This window comes from Mauremys mutica, chromosome 3 (assembly GCF_020497125.1).
Source record: "Mauremys mutica isolate MM-2020 ecotype Southern chromosome 3, ASM2049712v1, whole genome shotgun sequence".
NCBI classification, from domain to species: domain Eukaryota; kingdom Metazoa; phylum Chordata; order Testudines; family Geoemydidae; genus Mauremys; species Mauremys mutica.
Genome location: NC_059074.1, coordinates 95,886,044 through 95,909,958, shown reverse-complemented (window position 1 = coordinate 95,909,958; position 23,915 = coordinate 95,886,044). Strand labels below are relative to the sequence as shown.

General features: G+C 42.7%; 2 long non-coding RNA genes across 2 annotated transcripts in view; one reads left to right on the top strand and one right to left on the bottom strand.

Moving 5' to 3' along the window:
- LOC123365871 overlaps window positions 1-515 on the top strand; it is a 51,611-nt gene extending 51,096 nt beyond the window's left edge. The window contains exon 3 of the long non-coding RNA XR_006577803.1: window positions 400-515. This is a non-coding gene — a long non-coding RNA (uncharacterized LOC123365871). The remainder of the gene's footprint in view (window positions 1-399) is intronic.
- Window positions 160-21,299, bottom strand: LOC123365872. Its single transcript, XR_006577804.1, has 3 exons — window positions 21,165-21,299; window positions 1,412-1,558; window positions 160-585 (listed from the first exon to the last, which is right to left on the bottom strand). It is a non-coding gene; the product is annotated as an uncharacterized LOC123365872 (long non-coding RNA).
- Window positions 21,300-23,915: the final 2,616 nt, after the last annotated feature.

The following is a 23,915-nucleotide window of genomic DNA, read 5'->3' as shown; positions in this document are numbered from 1 at the left end:
ATCTTTCAGACTTCAAATAATTCCTATGGTTAATATCTCATGACATACGGAGGAATTGCTTTGGTCAGATATAATTATTTATTATAGTTGTATTGTTGTAATGCCCAACTATGGCCTCCCTGAAAGTGTGGACAAATTGTGGCATTTTGAAATGTACGAAGGTGCGGCTAGTGAAAAATCTAACTTTTTCCATAGCCATTTATGGATGTGAATAATGGGAAGTTAATGCTTTTGATAAGAAGAAAACTGAAGCTTTTGAAATGTAGTGCTGGCAAAGATTCTTGTGTATCTCCTGGATAGAAAAAAAGATGAATGCCTATGTTAGAAATATTATTGGAGAGAAGCAAATCCTGATGTTGGATATCAACAGTTGCAAATTATGTACTTTGGTCACATTAGGTGTAGAGATGGGAAAATCCTTGAGAAAGTTATTACAGAAGGAATGGTGGAGGGTCATTATGGTAGCAGATGACCAGCAAGGAGACAGATGGATGGCATACAACAGATCATTGGAAGGTCAGTTACTGAGCACTCAAAGTTAGCGATGGATCATGAAGGCTTCTGAAAATTCTGCTTTGATGTCACCTATATTCAGACATAAATAAATAGATTTACTTAGTGTCTGCAACCCATCATCATGCATTTGAGCCCCATTATATTAGGCAAAGTAAACACACATAATGAAAGACAACTCATGCCCCAAATTATTGTATTTTCTGTTTTTAGAATGTACAGGTTCTTGAGATGGTGCTGGTTGATCGAGAAGTGGAGTGAAATTTATACTTGGGTACAGCATTATAGGGTAGGCCTTCAGCTGATGTAAACTGGCTAATCTTCATTGACTTCAATAGAGCTATCCCAATTTACTCCAGTTGAGTCTCTGGTCCTATATCTGTAACTACCCCTTGCTCAGCAGGAAATGACATACTGTTGTATGGGAAAATTTTAATTTAAAAGCTTTTTAATATATGTCAGAACTCTGAAGGAGAGGCAGACGTGATGCTTTCAGTCTCCTGGGAGAAGATGCCATGCTGTCTTTGCCCTCTTCACCAGTTGGGAAGGAAACCAAATAAGGGCACAGTCTGGCTACCAGTGAGGTCAGTGGAAATTTTCCTTATGATACGCTTGTTTTGTTCTTTCTGGGCTGTGGTATAACTTCAGTAACAGAATACATTTTATTCTGTATAGGTTCTTGTACTACCCTCTTCATAATGATGTCAGAGTGCCTTCCAGCAATGCATAAAGCAATGTGACTAACTTCTATCATGTATGGTTCATTCTCTCTCTCATCCCCTCTTTGGGGGGGGGGGGTGGGGGGAAGAATTGAGTGTCTGGTTTGATAGAGGTTTTTGGTTTTAAATGAACACACTGCTATTTGTTTATGTTGGAGAAGGCAAGGTCAAAAGTGTACCTTTTATGTGGAATGGAAGCTGGTGAAGTGTCTGAAGGTCCTTAGTTCCGGTGAGAATTTGTTCCACAGTCTCAGGCCGACCCCACAAGACAGCTCTGTCACCTACATGGATGAACTTTGCCCTTCTGGTAGAAAGTGTCACTGTGCCTGAGGAAGAGAGCTGCTGATCAGTCTTCATCCTCAAGCTTTAGATGATCTATTAGATATGATGGCTCAGTACTGTGAGGTTGTTCATGGAAGGGGGAATGTGTGACACGTAACAACTAAATCAAACATGCACATTTAAACAAGGTCAAATTTCCCCTAATTCAGTTGAATGGTCAGTGGAACTGAATGTGGAGTTTACTATAGAACAGATTCCACTTGGGGTCCAGCTCCTCAGCTCGTGTGAAATCAGCACAGCTTTGCTGAAGTCAATGGAGCTGCACCAGTTTACTGTATGATTATAAATAAACTAAGAATTAAAATATAAAAAAGTAAAAGATGGAAGCCATTTTAAGAAAGCTAGCCTCTAGTAAAATGTACAAGCGATGTACATGTTTATTACAGAGACCTATGCTTGATGTGACTGTTTCATTTATTTTGTCAGTCTCAAATTCCTTTTACAGACTTCCTGAGATGCCTTTTCGTTCTCTTCTCACCTTAAGTCTTCAAACGTATAGTGTTTGTACCGTGACTCTAATCTTATCTTTTCTGAGGCATGCACCACTTAAATATCCAATCTCTGTGATAGCTTTGTATTGTGCTGTTCAATAAGATGCTTTTTTAAAATCAGGAAAATAAAATGTAACAGTACTTAGCCCTTTAACCCAAACTTTTGCTTAGTGGAACAAGGGTTGGCAACAGCCAGTGGATCTAACACTAGTTTTTAAACACTTTTCATTTATTACATTGCTCTGGACTACTGGCTAATTGTCTTTGCTTGAAATTTCTTATTGTTTTATCTGCCTTTACAAAGGCAGTGTAACCACTCACAAACAGACAAAAATAAAATGTTGCTTAATTTCACTGAAGCATCTTTAAGGACCTCAGTGTTCTCTGCCACTTATGTTTTGTAGCTTTTTACAACAATACATCTCACTGAGTCACAGCAGATCTTGACACCACTTCCAATAGGTGGCAATAAGACTGAGGACTGGTTCTCACCCCCTGCCACTACCTTTTATTTTGGTAGTGGAAACACAACATTGGCACACAGCAGTGGTAAATCAGGGAGATTAACTATCAAGATGTGGACACCAATCTTGATTCTTGAACCAGCAGTAATGGGCTAGAGATGAAGGATGGCCTTGTGGTTAAGCTATTGGTCTGAGACTCTGGAGATCTGGATTCAATCCTAACTTTGCCAGAGAATTTGGGCAAATTTCTTAGTCTTTCTGTGCCTTCTCTATAAAACGGGGATAATCCTACTTCCTTTCTTCCGCTTTTTATTTGTTGCCTGTTTTAGGTTTATAATTTAAATTGTAAACTCTTTGACGTACTGACCGTTTTCATGCTACATGTCTATACAGGGCCTAGCACCAGGGCCTGATCTTGGTTGGAGTCTCTAGTTACTACTTTAATACAAATAATTTTTATTAGTAATATTAATCAATATGTGCATGTGCCTAAATTGAACAATCATGTGACCTTATTGCTGTGACCCTCAACATTCCTTTCCCCACCTTCTATTTGTTACTCTCACTTATCAAGTCATCTAAAATTAGATAATAGGTGCTTAGGAATGGGGACCATGAATGAAATACCAGCCCCATTGAACTCGGTAGGAGTTTTGCCATTAACTTCAGTTGAGCCAGGATTTCATCCCATGGCTTTTTTTTATTCGTTCTGCAAGGTGGCTAGCATACTTTTGGGCCTGGTAAAACAACAACAATAAATGGCACTTCCTTCATTGAAATCACAGACCTAAACATGAATGAGGATAGAAAACATCACGTTGGTAATGGTAGTGGAAGTATACGTCTAATATTTTAATGGCTGTATTTGCATTAAAAACATAAATGTGCGCACACACACCCACACACACACCACACTCCTCTCTCAAAACCCAGGATCATTTGGTTAATTGTCCCAGAATGTTTATTGTTGTGATTATGCAGAGAGAGTTTATTTTAGAATGGTCGTTGAGCCATTTGTCAGTTTAAGAAGCCTAATCACAAAGCCTCTCCAGCAACTATAACAACTCCTAGGCATGTTTTTAGTAATGAACATATTGAGCCATAGAACCTGGTGCAGTTCCATCAAAATCACTGGGCTTGACTCACTCCCCCACTGCAGCAGGTTACAAATTGCACCTTCTTTGCTACTGCAGTAGGGATGTAAAATGTTAACCGGTAAGCATTAGTCTTACCAGTTAACCTGCCTTAAGTGTTAACCTCCAGGCTGGACGGCCGGAGCCGCTTAATTGGTTAACGGTTTAAATGAAATATTTTTTAATCATTTAAACCAGGGATTGGCGACCTTTCAGAAGCGGTGTGCCGAGTCTTCATTTATTCACTCTAATTTAAGGTTTTGCATGCCGGTAATACATTTTAATGTTTTTTAGAAGGTCTTTCTCTACAAGTCTATGTATTATATAACTAAACTAGTGTTGTATTGTAAAATAAACAAGGTTTTCAAAATGTTTAAGAAGCTTCATTTAAAATTAAATTAAAATGTTGATCTTACGCCGCTGGCACGCTCAGCCCGCTTCTGGTCTGGGGTTCTGTTCACCTGGGCTGGCAGTGGGCTGGGAAGGGTCCGGCAGCCAGAACCCCAGACCAGCAGCAGGCTGTGCGGGGCCGGTGGCCAGGACCCCAGACAGGCAGTGGGCTGAGCGGCTCAGCCCACTGCTGCTCAGGGGTTCCATCCGCCGGCTCCTGCCAGCCGGGATCCCAGCTGCCAGACCCGCTCACGCCGCTGCTGGTCTGGGGTCCCAGCCCTGCCCACATACAGTGGGTACCTACCTTCTCCCTGGTTCTGGCCCATTCTCTTCCTCTCTCTGCACTGAGCTGAGGGTGGGAGTGCACTGAGCAGGGCTGGAGGTGAAGGGTCTGGCCAGGAGCTAGAATGAGGGAGGGGGCTCAGGGTTGGGGCAGGAAGTTTGAGTGTGGGGGCACTTACTTGGGCAGCTCCCACTTGGTGTGAGGGGTGCAGGTGGGAATGTGAGGGGTGGGTTCAGGAACTCCGGTTTGGTACTCAGGGTGGGGATGTGTGGGGTACATAGGATGTGGGGGCGTGCAAGAGTCAGGGCAGAGGGCTGGGGGTATGTGAGAGGGGTGCAGGTGTCAGGGCAGGGGGGGCTGGGGATGTGTGGGGGTGCCAGAGTCAGGGCTGGGGTCGTGGGGGGGGGGGTTTGAAGGAGTCAACAGAGGGCTGGGTACGTATGAGGGAGGTACAGAGCTCAGGGCAGAGGGCTGGGTGACTGCCCCCCTCAGAACCCCCAACCCCCCCGCTCCTTGTCCCCTGCCCTTCCCCTCCTGGGACCCCTGTCCCTTACTGCCCCCCAGGACCCTATCCCCTATCTAAGCCTCCCTGCTCCTTCCCCCCTGACTTCCCCCCTAGGACCCTACCCCCTACCTGTCCCCTGACTGCCCCGCACCTTATCCACACCCCCGCCCCCAGACAGACCCCTGGGACTCCCATGCCTATCCAACCGCTCCCCACCCCCTGACAGGACCCCCAGAACTCCGGACCCATACAACCCTCCTTGCCTGTCCCAACCCCTCTCCACACCCCTGCCTCCTGACAGCCCCCCCAGAACTCCCGACTCATCCCACCCCCAGCTCCTTGTCCCCTGACCACCACCTCCAGAGACCTCCCACCCTAACTGCCCCCCAGAACCCTCCTTGCTCCCTGTCCCCGACTGCGCTGGCCCCATCCATCTCCCACCCCCTAACAGACCCTGGGACTCCCATGCCCCATCCACCCCCCCGCTCCCTGACTCCCCCCTCCAGAGACCCCTGCCTCTAGCCCCCCACCCTGCTCTCTGTCCCCTGACTGCGCCCAACCCCCCCTCCCCCGGCCCTGGACCCCTTACCATGAGGCTTGAAGCAGAGCCAGGTACGCTGCCCTGCGGGAGCGCGCAGCTCCAGCCCCCAGAGCGCTGCACGCACGGCAGCAGGGCTCCAGGGGAAGGGGGGAAAGGCGGGGGAGGGGCCAGCGGTTTGCTGTGCTCCGCTGGACGCTCCGGCTTGGGAGCGCGGACCCTGTGGCTTGCCACTGGCAGGATTTTTAATGGCACACTGGAGTCCCGGCAGGCCACAGCATGCCATTAAAAATCGGCTCTCGCGCCGTCTTTGGCACGCATGCCATAGGTTGCCGACCCCTGATTTAAACGGTTCACTTTTAAAATGGTATTTACATTCCTATACTGCAGGCAACTTCACCCCTGTGAGAAGGCAAAAGGATGTTTACACTGCTGTCCTCCCTAGGGTTCCCACTAGACTGGGCAGCTTTGAAACTATGTCCAGTGCTCTGTAGGAGTCCTGCAGATGGAGGCTGCCATGAAGTGTGCTGAATCAGCTCATCCTCCATTTGCCCTGGCAATGCTTGCACCTTAAGCAGTGCAAATCTTCTTTTTGAGCCAACCAGCAGGGCTGGGTTGCATCTTGGGAGTCACTGTAACCCACCGCTGGGCAAACTTTTCACTCCTTTTCAGCTCACTAAGTCCTGAAATGTAATGGGAGAAGCCAGTGCATATTTGGTTTGAATCAAGGCCACCAACCTGAATGGAATTGCATAAGTTTCCAAAAATGTATATTGTTGATTAAGTGTGGAAAAGCTGCGTGGTGTGATAGTTCAGGGAAGAAAAACTGTTTCGAGTATATTTTTTTCCTATTGTCAGAGTGGGAATTCATTAAACAAGCCTCCTGTTTCTAATTGATGTTTTGACAATTTCCCAAGCAAAACCATGAAGACTCTTGCCTTGCCATGTTTACATACCTGAGAAACAGATACACTTTTTGAAGTTAATTAAAGAATCCATCATGTTTAAAAAAAATTCCAGATGATAGTGTGAGACCAACTAGATTGATGATGGAAGTAATCTCTAGTGCTTCCCTCTGTCATCTCTCTCAGACAGGTCTTTTAAGTCCTTGTCCTAGTGGGACTGATATCAGCGGTAGTGCTACTGGAGAAAATAGCAAACTCTAATGTCAGGATGTCTACTTTGGATCATAATGAATGCAGTAGGCGTTGTTCCTTTTCAGCAAATGGCTTTCAGCTTTTGGTAGTTTAATTAGGAGATGTTGCACGCTAAGGGTACATCCATACTTACGGCTGGGTCGACGGGTAGTGTTCGACTTCTCGGAGTTCGAACTATCGCGTCTAATCTAGACGCGATAGTTTGAACTCCGAACGCGCTCCCGTCGACTCCGGAACTCCACCACAGTGAACGGCGGTGGCGGAGTCGATGGGGGAGCCGTGGACTTCGATCCCGCGGTGTTTGGACAGGTAAGAAGTTCGAACTAAGGTAGTTCGACTTCAGCTACGCTATTTGCGTAGCTGAAGTCGCATACCTTAGTTCAACCCCCCACCCTAGTGTAGACCAGGCCTAAGCTATGAGGCTGTGCTACTGAGTATCAGCAGAGCAAAACATGTCAGTGTATTGGTTCTGGAAACCTTACAAGAATATTCTTTGAGAAAGGATTTGTGCATTGGAAAGAGAAGACCTAATCATGGGTCTTAAGGTGTATGCTGAAAACAACAAGCAAGGACTGCTTGCTGCCTTCATGGAATTTGCTTCTCCTGTAAATTTGTGCACAATAGCAACCCTGAGTGCCAAGTCTAACAGGAAGCATAGTGAGTTTCATCTAAAGATGTCACAGGATTAAATTACCTGCATTCATAAAAAATGTGTGGGCACAATTTACTTCTCAACAGTCTTTCATTTAGCCAAACAATCCTACCTTTGGAGGCTACTTTCCCTCCTTCTCACACTGGTCTGATGCAATTGTAGAAAGCAGGGATGACATGTTACTACCATTACAAGCATAAATATGCAATTGAAATTACAAAGCAGTTTACTGGAATTTGCTGTTCTGCTTAGTAATACTGTGCTCTTCCTATTGGTCCTCAAGAGCAAATGTCAAAGCACAGTGCCCCTCACTTTAAAAGCTGCTTCTCCCCGGGAGGTGTTTGTGTTTTTGTTTCACCCGGATACCAGGGTGAAGACTCCAAGCTAACATTATAATTTATATATTTGTTTAACTAAAACAGTGAAATTAGCCTTCAACTAAGAGATTCTATAAAGATTAGGCATTTACCAGTAAACACAGATTTCTTCAATAAGACTATTTTTCTCTTTAGGGGACTGTATATGAAATTCTTGGCTTTCATTCAGATTGTGGACGTTCTCTCTCCCTTTTAAAAGTTAATTCAATTTCTATTTAAGAGCAGGCCTTTCATAATTTTAAACTATCATCTAAGAAAGAACTACGTGTGGGTGAGTAAAGGTTGCAGGATTGGTTTTTTAAACCCAATCTGGCAAACACACACGCTTAATTTTATTCACACACGTTGCCCTGTAGTTCAATGGAACTACTCATCTGCTTAAAGTTAATCACATGGATAAGTACTTGCAGGATTGAGGCTATGATTGTAGGTTCCATGCCCACCTTGATTGCTGTATATAGTAATAAAAATGTAGACACAGTCTTAGTGTTTCCACAGTATGCTAATTATAGTGCCATTCTTTTAGCTGAACTTTAAGAGGATAGAATTAATTCCAGGGCTGCCCAGAGGGGGTGGCAAGTGGGGCAATTTGCCCCATGCCCCGGGTCCCACAGGGGCCCCCACAATAATATAGTATTCTATAGTATTGCAACTTTTTTTAATGGAAGGGGCCCCCAAAATTGCTTTGCCCCAAGCCCTCTGAATCCTCTGGGCGACCTTGATTAATTCTTATAAACTGTGGGGGAAAATCTGTTCCTTTATATTGCTGAAAAGAAGAGAACAGAATTTGACTCCACAGACTTCACCTTTATAGTGAGGGGGTGTTAGAAAAGAAGCAGGAGGAATTGAAGAAAAATACTGTGAAACTGGAAATAGCTTGGGAACTGAAGAAGAAAAAGTTAGTCAGAATCACAGAACCTAAAAAGACACTTCCTCTCACCCTCACCCTAAAAGGTCAAGATCTTTGTTGAAAAACATGTTTCAAAAGTTCAGATGATGCATTTCCAAATCCCTTGTATATTACTTAGTAAAAATGACTTGCTTTCACACATGGTAGCATATCATCAAACTCTAAAATTCTTCAGTGTTAAACATGTTGTTAGCTGGCACAAAGATATTTGCATAAGTGATTCCACAATACGCAGATCCTGTTTTGCTGAAAGTGTTTGGCTGACCAGTAACTGCAAATGATATTTTTTGGGGTGAGCAGAGAAAGTGAGGACATTTGCTGCACAATTCATGACAGGCAGATTATCAGTTTGTGTAAACTGGAAGCATTTAATTGACTTGAGTGGAACTACATTGATCATAACAGATATGAATCTGGTTCCTAACTTCAGGACTCTACAGAGACTCTTCTACAGTTATTTCAATGTGAAGATAGTTCTTTCTGAACAGCAGGAAATATTGCTTCTCAACCCTGGTATTTAAGTGGCAGTTGTAATTGAAAATTTTACCAAAATGTTTATCAAAATTGACATTTTAAAAAAGTCAGCGATTAATAATAAAAATGTCATGAGAAAGGAAAAAATTGGAAAATGTTAACTGTTTTTCGTGACTTTTTTTCTTTTTTTGGTCTGGAAAAGGTCTTTTAATAAACACTTTTTGTTAAAAAAAAAAAGTCAACCTACTCTAAGTGAATGATAGTAATCTTCAATATTTATATTTAAAAAGGTAACTGAAAAGCATATCAGAGTTTTAATGTTGTATTTGAAACTGCTTCCAGTCAAAAATATTGTGATTGCACATCTGGCACTCCCACGCTTGCAAATCTTCTGTCTCAGACCCTCCCAGTCCAGGTAAGACTGTGACAGAGTGATAATTCTGGCACTGTGGGAATGTTTCTTGCTCTCTAGATTGTTGCTAGTATGGTACTTGAACTCTTGAGTTTCATAGCATATTCAGGCTTCCAAAGTAAAAGATAAGAAACCTTCCTTTATCTGTTCAGTAGTTGTAGCTCATTTGTGCACTAAACACAGTGCTGCTTGCTGTTCATCTTCACTTTTGGGTATGTCTCGTTCTTGTATCTTATCAGCTTGAATTGTAGATGTAAAAATACAAGACCAATGTACTTTTGATGTAGGAAAAAATGTGAGGGAGACTAAGGTGACATACAAAGTTGTATATCAGTCACATATTTGTTGCCTGCAGGTTGTTGTAGCTGTGTTGGTCCCAGGATATTAGAAAGACAAGGTGGGTGAGATAATACCTTTGATTCAACCAACTTCTGTTGGTGAGAGTGCCAAGCTTTCAAGCTTATACAGAGCTCTTCTTCAGAACGCTTGGCGCTCTCACCAACAGAAGTTGGTTGAATCAAAGATATTACCTCACCTATCTTGTCTCTAAGTACTTTATTTTATTGTACAGTATTATCTTTGCATAATTATTTATTTTGATCCTAGTAAAACCCTACGATTACCAAACTTCTTTTCTTTCTTGAGTTTTTTGATCAAGAGTGAAATAGTTAACAATATTTGTTTAGATTAGCATCATTAGGCATCAGAGCTATCACCTCCTAGTCCTATATAGTGGCAGTTCAGACCTCCTAAAACTATTCTTTCAAGCAGACATTACTGCACTAGTTTACATCTTTACATTTTGAAGGATATCTTTGCAACCATTAAGGCTAGAGGCTTATTTTTTTTATATGAAAGTTTAGGATCTGAAACACAACATAGAGCCTCTAGGAGAAAGCACCAGCTCATTGACCCAGTTCAGTTACTGTTAGAGAAAGAAGGTGCATTGTTTGTTTCATTCAATTTGATGGGGGACCAATCTATTTAACAAATCCTCAGATTCATGCAAGTGGTATGTAGCCAGTGGAGTTCTTCTTTGAGTGCTTGCTCATGTCGATTCCATTTTAGGTGTGTGGGTGCCCACATGCGCAGTTGTCAAAATTTCTGCCTTAGCGGTACCCATCTGGCTGGCTGTGGCACCCCCTGGAGTGGCGCTCCCATGCGACAGTATATCAGACACTGCTGGTCCTACACCCTCTCAGTTCCTTCTTACTGCCCGTGACAGTTAGCTGGAGCGCCTTGTCTTGCCTCGCAAGAACAGTAGCGGTTTACCCATTGACTTTATAGTGGTGGTGGTGTTGTACATAGTTTCTCTATAGTTCATAATTAGTGTTAGTTAGCCAGAGAGTCCCTGGTTGGGACTGTGCCCCAGCGGGGCATGCCCTGCTACCCAGGCTTTAAGCCATGTGTGTCATGCTGCCGGCCGATGTTGATCAGCGATCTGCATGAGAGCTGTCTTAAGTGTCTGGGGGAAGGCCATCGCAAGGACAGGTGCCTTATCTGTAAGAACTTTTGCCCACAGACTCAGAAGGAGCGGGATATCCACTTGAGGGCGTTACTAATGGAGGCTGCTCTCTTTGTCCAGCATTGGAACCCTCCACCATGGCACCCACTCCAGTACTTTGGCCTCGGCTTGCAGCGCACTGCTGGTTTCGGACTCAGCCAGGCACCGCTCTGTCTTGCCAGTGCCGAAGAAAAAACTTAAGAAAAGAAGCCCCTCCATGCCAATGGAGAGAGGTGCTCCGGGCAAAGGACCATTGTCGGGCTATGCGCCTGTTACAGGGAGTCACAGGGGTACTGCAAAGGGGTACTGCGGGACCCATCAGCCCCACCAGGGACCTGTCCTCCTGCCCCTGGCAGAGGACCCCAGCCTGTGAAGGGAGCCGCAGTGCCCAAAGTGGTCTCGGTGGCCAAGGAGCAAAGCCAACTGACTCAGCAGATGCTGTGCCAGGTGACCGATATGGCTTTGCTGGTGGCACTGAAGGGGAAAGCCACCGGGGTGCTGCAGCTTGGACGGGCGGAACACCCCAGGTTGCTGAATCCTAGACGCAAGTCCTCCTTGCTGCAACCTCAGGACCCGGAGCTGTGCCCTGGCTCGCCGGATAGACAGCTTAGATCTCCATTGAGATCCCCTCCTTCCAGAAGGGGAATGCCGGAATCATGGAGACGCTCTTCATATCGCCAATACCAATAACCGTCTGCCCATTGGTTGCCTAGGTGGCGTAGGTGCCGAACATCCTCTCCCAGGAGGTCTCCTCGTCATTGGCCCCTGTCCTGGAGGGCTCATTTGGGATCGCGGCGTCAGTCACGCTTGCCTCTGTATCACTCCTCCAGCAAGCGGCACTGCTCCCCGTTGCCTTCTTGCTCACCTACAACAGTCAGAAGACAGATTCAGGCCTCGTGGCTCCACCATGGTCACCAGAGGGGCAGTGGTCGGGGTCGGCCCACGACTTCAGCCCATCGCCGAGGTGAGGTGATTTCCATCCCCCTCTTCCCCCGATGTGGGAGTCCAAGGACGCACCAGCCAAGGCACCAACATCAACATGAGTCAGAAATGTGATGCTATTGCAGAAAAAAGCAACTGCAATTTTGGGTTACATTAACAGAGGCATAGCATGCAAGTCATGGGAGTGGATAATACAACTCTATTTGTCGCGGATTAGGCCTTAGCTGGAATATTGTGTCCAATTTTGATCACCAATGTGTAGAAAGGATGTAGAGAAACTAGAAGGTATCCAGAGGTGAGTGACAAAGATGATCAAAGGGATGGGATGCCAACCATATGAGCAACGGCTGAAGGAACTTGGTATGTTTAGTTTTAGAAAAGAGGAACATAAGAATGGCCCTATTGGATCAGACCAAAGGTCCATCTAGCCCAGTATCCTGTCTTCCAATAGTGCCAGGTGCCCCAGAGGGAATGAACAGAACAGGTAATCATCAAGTGATCCATCCCATGTCGCTCATTCCCAGCTTCTGGCAAACAGAGGCTAGGGACACCATACCTGCCCATCCTGGCTAGTAGCCATTGATGGATCTATCCTCCATGAATTTATCTAGTTCTTTTTTGAACCGTTTATGGTCTTGGCCTTCACAACATCCTCTGGCAAGGAGTTCCACAGGTTTACTGTGCGTTGTGTGAAGAAATACTTCCTTTTTTTTGTTTTAAACCTGCTGCCTATTAATTTCATTTGGTGACCCCTAGTTCTTGTGTTATGAGAAGTAGTAAGCAACACTTCCTTATCTACTTTCTCTATACCAGTCATGATTTTATAGACCTCAATCATACCTCCCCTTAGACGTCTCTTTTCCAAGCTGAACAGTTCCAGTCTTATTAATCTCTCCTCATATGGAAGCTGTTCTGCACCCCTAATAATTTTTGTTGCCCTTTTCTGAACCTTTTCTGATTCCAATATATCTTTTGAGATGGGGTGATGACATCTGCACACAGTATTCAAGATGTGGGCGTACCATGGATTTATATAGAGGCAACATGATATTTTCTGTCCTATTTTCTATCCCTTTCTTAATTATTCCTAGCATTCTGTTCACTTTTTTGACTGCCGCTGAACATTGAGTGGATGTTTTCAGAGAACTATCCACAATGACTCCAAGCTCTTTTTTGAGTGGTAACAGCTAATTTAGACCCCCATCATTTTATATGTATAGTTGGGATTATGCTTTCCAATGTGCATTACTTTGCATTTATCAACATTAAACTTCATCTGCCATTTTGTTGCCCAGTCACCCAGTTTTGAGAGATCCTTTTGTAGCTCTTCACAGTCTGGCTGGGTTTTAACTATCATCTGCAAATTTTGCCACCTCACTGTTTACCCCTTTTTCCAGATAATTTATGAACATGTTGAATAGGACTGGTCCTAGAACAGACCCCTGGGGGACACCACTGTTTAAAGGGGTGCAAGATAGCAATCTTCACACACTTGAAAGACTGTGTCATGATGGTCAGTCACTACAAGTGGCGCTTCCTCCTTGCTGTTCTGGGGTTAGCTCTGACCAGACACTGTGCCCTCCTCCAGTGGAGTCTATCCCTTCCTCCTTTCATCCTGTAGACCACTCTTGCTCCAGGAACTGCAGCCTTCTTTTTGTGACTTGGTCCCCCCCCCCCTTCTTGGGAGGTATGTAACAAAATCTTTCCACAACAAATCAGGCATTCCACTGTCCTCTGCCTGGTCAGTGCCACATCCCCCATCCTTGCTGCTTTGCCCCTGAGCCTTCCCTACCTTCCTGGCTTCCTCCCTGTCTGGATTTGCCTGCCTCCTCTGAGTGACTGCAGCCTACTTTCCTGCAGCCCCCTTCTGCTCGCTGCTCCTGGGCTTTATACAGGCCCCTCCTTTTCCTGACCAGCTGACCCTCATTTAATCAACCCCTGTTCTCTGGCTCCTCCTCCAGGTGCGGCCTGGGCAGTTAATTGGGCCTAATTTACCCTCTCAGGGCCAGTGTGGAGCGTATACCCCATCACAGGCTGACATAAAAAAGATGGAGAAAAGTTGTTCTCTTTTGCCACAGAGGGCAGGACAAGAGGCAATGGGTTCAAACTACAGCACAGCAGATTTAGATTAAATCTCAGGAGAAGCTTCCTAACTGTAGGAACAGTAGGCGCATGGAACAGACTGCCGAGGGAGGTCGTGGAAGTTCCTTCACTGGATGCTTTCAAAAGGAGGCTGGATAGAGCCATCTGTCTTGGATGGTTTAGACACGACAAATCCTGCATCTTGGCAGGGGGTTAGACTAGATGCCCCTTGTGGTCCCTTCTAACAACACTTTTGGTAGCCATCTTTGTTAAGAACAAACTTCAGAAGCAGGGTGACTTCAGAGCCATTTTTTAAAGCTACAAATATTGCTCTGCAGGTTTTCTTCTATTGGAGGCTTTATTTCTCAGAGCTCTTTGGATATAAGGGAATTAAAACACCTATAGTAATTAGACATGACATGGCTCAGACATTGTCTGGTTTTAAAGTGCCTGTAAAGGGAGAAGGCCCAACTAAAACTACAAAGTAACATAATCTAACATGGCTTTTTTAAAGAAATGGTTAAAATGCCAAGTTGGATAACTGTGGACCTACCATCTTTGTTTGGAGGACAATAAGGGCAGGGATGGGGCACAGTAACTCAGCTAAAGACATCTTGTCAGAAATCAATGCAAACTTTGGTACTGCAATGTCTATACAACAACAGCTGGTCTGTATACTAAATTTGACAGCCTGTATCATAATGTATACACAATTCTTCCCATTTGTAAGGTTGCTTGTGTATCCTTTGATATTTCCTGTTTTTTTTCTGTGCTTAAATGTACAACCTTGTCATTCCCTTAACGTACATTTTTGTTTAGCGACCTCAGTCCCACACTGGTGCTCCATAAGTATCTCATGGGCATAAAACTATTGTGAACATTCCTCTTCAAATTTACCACATAGTTGCTAAAATATATTGCAATTACAGATCTTAGAGCATGTCTAATGTCCTGTTGCATGCTAATTTAATCAACAGAAGTCATTCTGCTAACAGTAGAGCAATTGTGAAAGACTGATTTTTCTGAGTTGGAAGACAGTTTCTGGAATCCCTGTTGCCTTGAAAGACTGTATTGTTGTTTTTCATCACTTGACCCATTACTCTTTTCATCACTTAATTAAATTATGAAATCCTTTGCTGCTGCCTCTTGCTGGGATGTTTTCCCATTCATCTTTGTCTGAACTCCTCTTCACCTACTCCTTTAATTTCCTAATCTGCCTTGTCATTGGCGCTTGAAGTAAAAAAGCTGACACAGATTCCCATTTCACATAAAGTTACAGAGGCCTGTTTCTCCGATCTGTTGCACAGCCTACATTTGACAAACACTGAGCAAGTTGTATCCATTCCTCTAAAACAAATAAATGCAAAATACAGACTCTCCTGTGCTTCCATTGTGAGTAAGAGAGAGCTGGGTGCATTATGTAGGGTACATCATTTTTAGGGTGCACTGTAGATAAAGTGGACATGGCCATGCGAAGCCTTATAACTGCTCAGCAACTTTCCATTGAAATGAAACATTTACACAAAGCTGAAGAAAATGTTTGTAACACTTTTCCCCCTCATTTTAAATCCAGTTCTACTTAATACACCCCCCTCCAAAAAGAAGCAGAATTGCTTGGTCTGGTTCTTATGTTATCTGATTTCAGTGGTGGTGTAACTGAGAGCGGAATTTGGTTCATGATCTTTAACTTGATGCTAAATTAAGCAAAATAATGAAGTTTTCAAAAGCAAAACCAGTTGATTTCACCAATAAATTCTGCAAATCTTATGGCTAATGCTCTAACATAAAGAAAATGTTTAGAGCTTGATTCTGCAGTCCTGACTGGGGAAAAATTCCTATTGAAGTCAATGGGAGATTTACCGATATCAGGGCTATGGGACTGGACTCAAAGTCTGAGATTTTTAAAGCTGCATTAGGGGATTGAATGCTGGGTATCTACATCCGTTGGTTAGCTTTGAAAATCTCAGCTAAAGATTTCCAAGGAGCATCTTGCAATTCTTTAAGTAACATGTTACATTACTAATAGATGGCAAGGAGAAAACTGTTCTGTAAATGGACAATTTCACTCAGGTTGGCTTGAGTGATTATTGTTGTGGTTGAGTCAACAGAGCCTGATATGCTGGTAATGAATAACTAAATCCAGAGGAAGCCTGTCTGAACTACCCTGCCTAGTGTAGGTGAGGACAGTGGAGAGAAGACAGGGAGTGAGTGTTTAAAACAATGACACCACCAAAAGAAGGATAAACATAAATAAGTCCTTATCTTAACATTGCTGCTGTATCCTACTCAGAGTGAACTAAATGCCTGGCACTAGTAGAATATTGCACTCAAAACTTCTGAATGCTTAGTGGCTCTATACAAAAACATGCCATTTGTACAGTTCAGATCTTTCTCTCTTGACCTGTTTGTTATAAGGGACAATACATTACTGAGTAGTGAACATTCAGGGCCTGAGAGATTTTTATCGGACATCAAATGGTGCTTAAAAATGTTAGATTTAGCAAATTTTATGTGATATAGTAGGTTGTGGGAAGAATTGCACGTTCAGGTCTCCCGTACATCAGCTGACTCTGTTCCTTTTCTAATGCCTCATACAGTTTCTATTAACACTCTGCCAATCTTTGGGAAAGTCTGTCAAACAAAGGTTTGGAACGTGACTTGCACAGATTGCTGACTGCCTTTCACAGGCTGGACATTTTATGAAGTCCTTCATGGATGACAGTGTTTTGTTTTTTTTAATGTATTCCATAGTGGAAGAATACTGAACTAAGCCACTGTGATCACACTTAATCGACTTGCAAACAATTCACAGAAAAGAATTCATTATATAACTATAGAGAATTCAGGCCATTTAAGGATAGTGCTATTATGAATGGAGCTTATTGAAAGCAAAATGCTTGAATTTATTTATAGATCTCATGCACAGATGAAGGGAATAAAAGGGTTTGAAAATGGCCAATGTACTAGCAGCTAAGGCTGCTCCAGTGGAAGTTAGCTATAGCATGTCATGGAGAAAGTCACTAAGGGTGGGATTTTCAAAAGTGCTCAGCATTTGCCTAGCTCTGTGCCTGTTTCAGTCAATGCTAACTGTTCCAGAGTTAACAGAATTAAGTCAAGGCCTACTTTAGACCTTAAGAAGGCTGAGCTAATATTATGTCTATTGATTCAGCTGAACGAAGGCCATGTCTACACTTACAAGCTTACAGCAGCACAACTGTACCAATACAGCTGTAAGAGTGCTCGGATAGCCACGTTATGCAGATGGGAGAGAGCTCTCTTGTCAACATAATGAAACCTGCTCAACAAGCGGTGGTAGCTATGTCGGCAGGAGAGCATCTCCAGCTGATATCGTGCTGTGCACACAAATGCTTATGCCGGCAAAACTTATGTCACTTGGGATGTGTTTTTTTCACACCCCTGATTGGCAAAAGTTTTGCTGACATAAGGCCATGTCTACACTAGCACTTACACACAACATTTCAGAGCTCTGAACGTTGTGCCTTTGCAGTTAAAGAAAAGATGCTTTAGACTCAATTGTCAAGGGACTGGCTAGATTGGTCATGTACCTACTTACACGTGCAAATATATAAGACAGAAAGTGAGTGTTGCCCCATGCTCAAATGCTTAGAGGTATCTTTTTGGCAAAAACAGTAAATTTAAAAAAAAGTTGTATTTACAGTTTGAAAATCTTTCTATCAAGCAGGGAGAACATTGAGAGTAATACCAGTGTTGTCCTAGATTTCTTCATCATGGCTCACTTTGACTCAAGTGGAGAAAAGATGATGATTTCATACATGGTCCTTAAACTCTGTGGTAAGCTCTGGTGTCAAGACATGAATGAAGTCTGTATTAACTCATGTCAAAGAGTGGTACGTATAATGTGTATGTGAATACCTGCTGTTGCCAAAGCTGCTAGATCATAAATGTGATTGTGATGGGGCTCAGATACAAAGGTGTAAATCAGGAGTAATTCCACGGAAGCCAATGGAGTTACACTGAAGTGGTGTGAGATCAGAGTCAGGCCTCCTGTCAATGGAACCCCCATGCTTGTACTGCAGCAACTGATATATATTTAGTCTAAAAAGGGGAGAGAAGCAGTGGGGAGGAGACCTGGGTTTTTTTCTGAATCATCTGTATCCTTGTAGAGAACAGAGCCCAGCGCTTGGGCCCACAGGAATCTTTTGTTTTCATAGTTGATGCAGTATGTCAATTCAAGCTGACAGCTGCCTTCTTCTCTTATAAGTAATTGATTTCTCAATGCCACTTACATGTTTTGATTTTAATTGCACAAATATTCAGATTTAAGTTTCCCATAGACATCTTAACTCTGCCCATTTCCAAATTCTTGTGGGAGTTGCAATATGGTCTATTACAGAAAGGGAGTAATATAGAATGCTACATCCCCTTTATGTGTTGTGTACATCTATGGTCAAAGGAAAAGGGGTAATTTAAACATGGAACACAGCATTCAGTATACTTACACAGACATACTGGAGGAGCAGCACAGAAAAACATAAGTAGAAGAGATGAGACCTTTATGTTTATCTCTATCTTTATCAAAGTGGAATTTCTCTGCTAAAGAGTTGGGACAAAATCCTGGTATCTGTGACAAGGCTGTATTTGTTAGGCAGTGGATGCCCCGAAGAAAGTGGGAAGAAGGTTTTGCCCCTTGGCCATTGATCGCCATTATTAGTTTACTGGAGCCTTCTTCTCAATGTTTAATGGTATGAAGCACCTCACTTGCATAGTAAATATTCTAAGTGGCTAAAATATCCTCCATTGAAATGAATAAATGGGAATATTCAGTATGATTTTGTTTTCTTTTACCAGCAAGACTAAGTGACCTGTAGTTAGAAATATCTTGATTCTTCCAGCTGAGCTTTGAGAGTAGCGACATAATGACATGCACAGGCAAATAGAACTTATCTGCTAGCGGTTTCATAGTCTTGGCTTTTAAAAATCTCACTAAGGTGGTTGTGAAATCAAAGTCCTGGACTTCTGCTTACCATGCATCCGACGAAGTGGGTATTCACCCACGAAAGCTCATGCTCCAATACGTTTGCTAGTCTATAAGGTGCCACAGAACTCTTTTGCCGCTTTTACAGATCCAGACTAACACGGCTACCCCTCTGATACTGCTTATCATTGTTTACCCAGTCTGAGTGGCAGATCTACCAGCTCACATCATCACACTAGTCCATGCATGCAAGAAGACTAATGAACTTAAAATACCGTCTAGATGACAACTCTTCCAGATATCCATATGGAGATTATGCTTTCCCTCTTCATTTACAATCTGATACAATCTGTATTTTTCGACTGCAAATATGATGCCTGCAAATTAGCAGAGTGCAAAAAGAAAAGAAAAAACCTCTTGACATCATTGCTGAACATCTGATTACTTTCCTTTTGGATTTGGCTTGAGCACTTTCTTTATTTGAACACACTAGGCTTCATTAGTTTGTTTTAAAAGATCAGCAGCACATACCCTTCCTCTCATGCACAGTTATACTGTCACAAGCTTGAAGCCTTATCTCAAACAGATGGTCCCCTTATTTGGGTTCTCAAGGAAAAACATCAGCATCCTCCTCAACTAATTGTATAGTTCTCTGGTGTAGGCCATCCTTACTCAAACCTGCCATTGTTTAAGACTGGAGAATGCAGTTTGAGTGTGCATGTTCTTTGTTCCTTTTGGACTAATTAAAAGTAGGCTTCCATCGTTTTTTTTCATCTGTGTAGCCCAAGGCCAAAGGACATTGCCACGCTTAGTATTTAGTGGATGTTAGATAAAGTAATGTTGAAAAAGTGCTCTATAGTGATTGCTATAATTGCTGACACATTCCTGTGGTACACTTGATCATTGGAACAGCTTTCTTAAAACAATATTTCCTTTATAGAAAGGAAGTCAGTAATCGAGTTGTTATGCTTCTCTGCTTTGCATTCTGAGCCTTAATATTATGTTGGCATACTGTGCATGATTTTTGCTTACCAGAGCATGCTGACTCAAATTTCCAATATCCAAATGCAAGTTGACTTTACTGGATTCCTTTAACCACTTAATTGCTGCAGCATTTCATGCATCAGGCCTTCTAATTTTAGTCATATACATGGTGGGATATTTGAAAATGGGGTAATGTTATACTATGTGATAAAATGGCTCTGAGACTGATTAAATTCTCTTAACTGTATACCAAGACTCAATTACCAAAATTAATTTGACACGTTTTTTTAAAAATTTGCAAGAAAATACAGTATATAAAGTAGTCTAAACCTAGTTGCAGAAACCAGAGTTTTACCCAGAAAGCATTTTAGTGGCTGAGGCTGAGCTAATGTTGAATTATTGGTGAGGTTCAAATGTCAATGGTTATGAAGTGTATAGTGATAGGAGACTGATATGTGCTATCATTAGTGATCTCTTCCTGAAAAAGAGTAATAACAGGAAAAACACAGCTTTCCCCATTCAGACATGAATAGATAATAAGGCCAAAAGGGACCAGTAGGATCATCGGCTCTGACTTCATGTATAAAATAGGCCATAGGACTTCGCTGAATTAAATCCTGTTTGAACTAGAGAGTACCTTTTAGAAAAAAACATCGTCTTGATTTTAAAATTGCCAGTGATGGAGAATCCTCCACAACCCTTGGTAATTTGTTCCAATGGCTAATTATTACCCTCACTGAAAGGTTTGAACCTTATTTCTAGTCTGAATTTGCCTAGCTTCAATTTCTAGATGTTGGATCTTGTTATACTTTCTTTAGATCAAAGAGCCTTCTTATCAGATTTACGTTCCCCACGTAGGTACTTATAAACTGTGATGAAGACACCCCATAATCTTCTCTTTGATATGCTAAATAGATTGAGATCCTTGAGCCTATCCCTGTAAGGCCTGTTTTCCAATCCTTTAATTATTCTAGTCTCTTCTCTGACTCCCTCCCCAATTTTTCAGCATCCTTCTTTAATTATGGACACTAGAAATGGACACACACTATTCCACTAGTGGTCATAACAGTGCTAAATACAGCAGTAATATAATTTCTCTTCTCCTACTTGATATTTCCTTGTTTATACATCCAAGGATTGCATTAGCTCTTTTGGCCACCGCATTGTACTGGGAGCTTATGTTCAGCTGATTACCCATCATGATTTCCAAGTCTTTTTCAGATCACCAGAGAGTTGCCCACCCTGTAAGTATGGCCTGCATTCTTTTTTTCCTAGATGTATAACCTTACATTTGGCCATATTGAAATGCATATTGTTTGCTCGTACTCAGCTTACCAAGAGATCCAGATCGCTCTGTATCAGTGATCTATCCTCTTCATTATTTACTACACCCTCAATCTCCGTGTCATCTACAGATTTTATCAATAAAGATTTTGTTCTCTTCCAGGTCATTATGTCCATCTGGAGTTCTAGGTAAACAGCGTATGCAGATGAAGTAGCTCTGTGACAGTTACTCTGCTTTCAGTTGTTCATAATTCCGCTGAAATAATTCTGTTCATGATGGGCTGAAATTTTCCATGCTGAATGCCTGCCTCAGTCTGAATTTTTAGAAATATCAGTCAAAATTGTTTGCCACGTCTGAGAGTGAAATTTGGGGGAAATATGTTGCTTTGCCATTTAAACAAATTCTGGTGATCTTTTCTTTGAGAAGCTGTAATGCGCCCATGCTTTGGAGCAGGGACTTGAAATTTGGCAGGGGCGTGTCAAGTATGTGCTTTTTGCTGATCCTGTGAAAATTTACCCAAATGCCAAGTTATAAGACTTTGAAAAATACCACTTTACACATGCTCAGTAGAGACTTTTAAGAAAAACGTAGCAGCTAAAATCGCCAACGATTCCATTTTCACTGAGCATGCTTAAGCCAGTCAGAGCTAGTAGTGCTGACTGGACTGCACATATGCCATCCCCACAGGGCAAAGGAGCATACTCCATTTCCTCAGCACTCCTACATGTGACAGGATTATGCATATACCATCCCCACAGAGCAACTGAACATGCTCCACCCCAGAGATACAGAGGTGAAATTGGACTTTCCCTGTAATTGCTTCTCTTGGCTATTCTGGGTCAGGGTGATGCCGGGCACTGGAACGGACAGAAGAGACCTTGTCTCTACTATGCTCTCCATGACCTCTGCTGGTGCCTGAGCAGCATGGAGGAGGAAGCCACCTGACTTGCAGCCAGAAAAAAGCTGGACTGGGAGGAGGGAAAGGAGTAGATTGTAACAATTCTGGCAGTATTTGCCCAGTTTTCATGAATATTTATATTCTGTCATATAACTCTTTCTTGTTTATCTGAGATCCAATATTAGTTTTATCTTTATTTTTCCATATAAATTCTGTTTCTTTATATTAGTCAATTAAAAATCTCATTAACAACTCAGGAGGGGTAACTGGTGAAGGCTCTACAGACACTGCTATGTGACTGAACAGTGTTTCTAACGAGGGAGTTTACCCAAAGAGCAATCCACTGCTATGAACTATCTGAGCTAAGGGTTGATTGCTAAAATGAATAGCAGCAATGTCATGTGAACTAGTCTTTCTCAGCCTTTTGAATGCATCACGCTCTCCGGCTATTCTTCCAGTCTGAAAAGCATTGCACTGGCTACCTTTTTTTACATAAACAAACCTTTTTACTGCTATAAAAATACACCACACTCTCCTTGGAGAAAAAAAGATCCCTGCCCCAATCTCCAAATGTTGCTGGTTTTGCAATACAGTGTTTATTGTAGGCTGATATTTTGTAAATGCTACATATTTAAGCTTCCCAGAAAGCTGCTACAAGTTATTCATAACTAGGGAGTGGAATTTCAATGTAATTCAGGAATGAAAAGTCCCTTTGCTCAACAAAGAGCAGAATATTCAACCTTTTCATGGAAGGATTGAGTCTTCTTTTCAAAGCCATATATCAAAAACCCACATACAGTGAAAACATTTTCCCTTTCTAGAACATAAAAGGCAAGGGAACTTGAATGTTACGCATTCTGAAATGATCCCTTTTCATTACAACTTCAGACTTTTTTCTCCAGGGATCACTGACTGCAAACCATGAGGAGAAGGAGAATCGACATCATACCGTTTCCATTAAAAGCAGCCATGCATAGCCTGTATTTTTTCCCTTTAGTCTTTTTTCCTATTTCACAATAATATTTGCATTCCAAAAATGTGATTCTCCTTTTTTGGTGCACTGAGGTTAAGCCAATGAGTTCAAAGCTGAGGACATTGTTCATACCACTTGTGCCGTCTTTGTTTTGAGCAGGCGGCAGAGAAGCCAGCAACATTCACCACAGAAGCTAAGTTTGTATAAAATGTATTAGGAAACAAAGCATTCCATCTTTCTCCATTTGTGCAGATTTCCCTTGTTTAGCTTAATTAAGTCACAAGTGAAGTATCTAAGCCAAAGAGAATACAGAGCCCTTACTCCTGCATAGCCTACATGAGGGTATGTCTACACTACCCGCCAGATCAGTGGGTAGTGATCGATCTCTCGCGTCTCATCTAGATGCGATACATCGATCCCTGAACGCCCTCCCTGTTGACTCCAGAACTCCACCAAGGCGAGAGGCAGAAGCGGAGTCGATGGGGGAGCGTCGGCCATCAATCCCGCACCGTGAGGACGCGAAGTAAGTCAGTCTAAGTCGATCTAAGATATGTCGACTTCAGCTACGCTATTCTCGTAGCTGAAGTTGCGTATCTTATAACAATTTCCTCCCCCCCAGTGTAGACCAGGCCTTAGACTTAATTAACCATATAGCAAGTGGTAGTAGTTGTACTCTTATGCTAAGTTCAGTGCTGTGATTATCCAGTGTACAGTTTATCAGGTGAACCAATAGAAAAAATCAAGAGGGGGACAGAGGAGTAAGTAACTCTGAGAGATACAGGGAGTATGAGTAAAAATTAAGGCGATAGCTTCATTAGAAATGTTAATGGGTTTATAAAAATAAAAGCCAATATGATCTGGGTTATATACAAAGAAATAAGACAACATGGTCCTTCTCTTTCTGGGTCTAGTGAGACTGCAGCTACAATA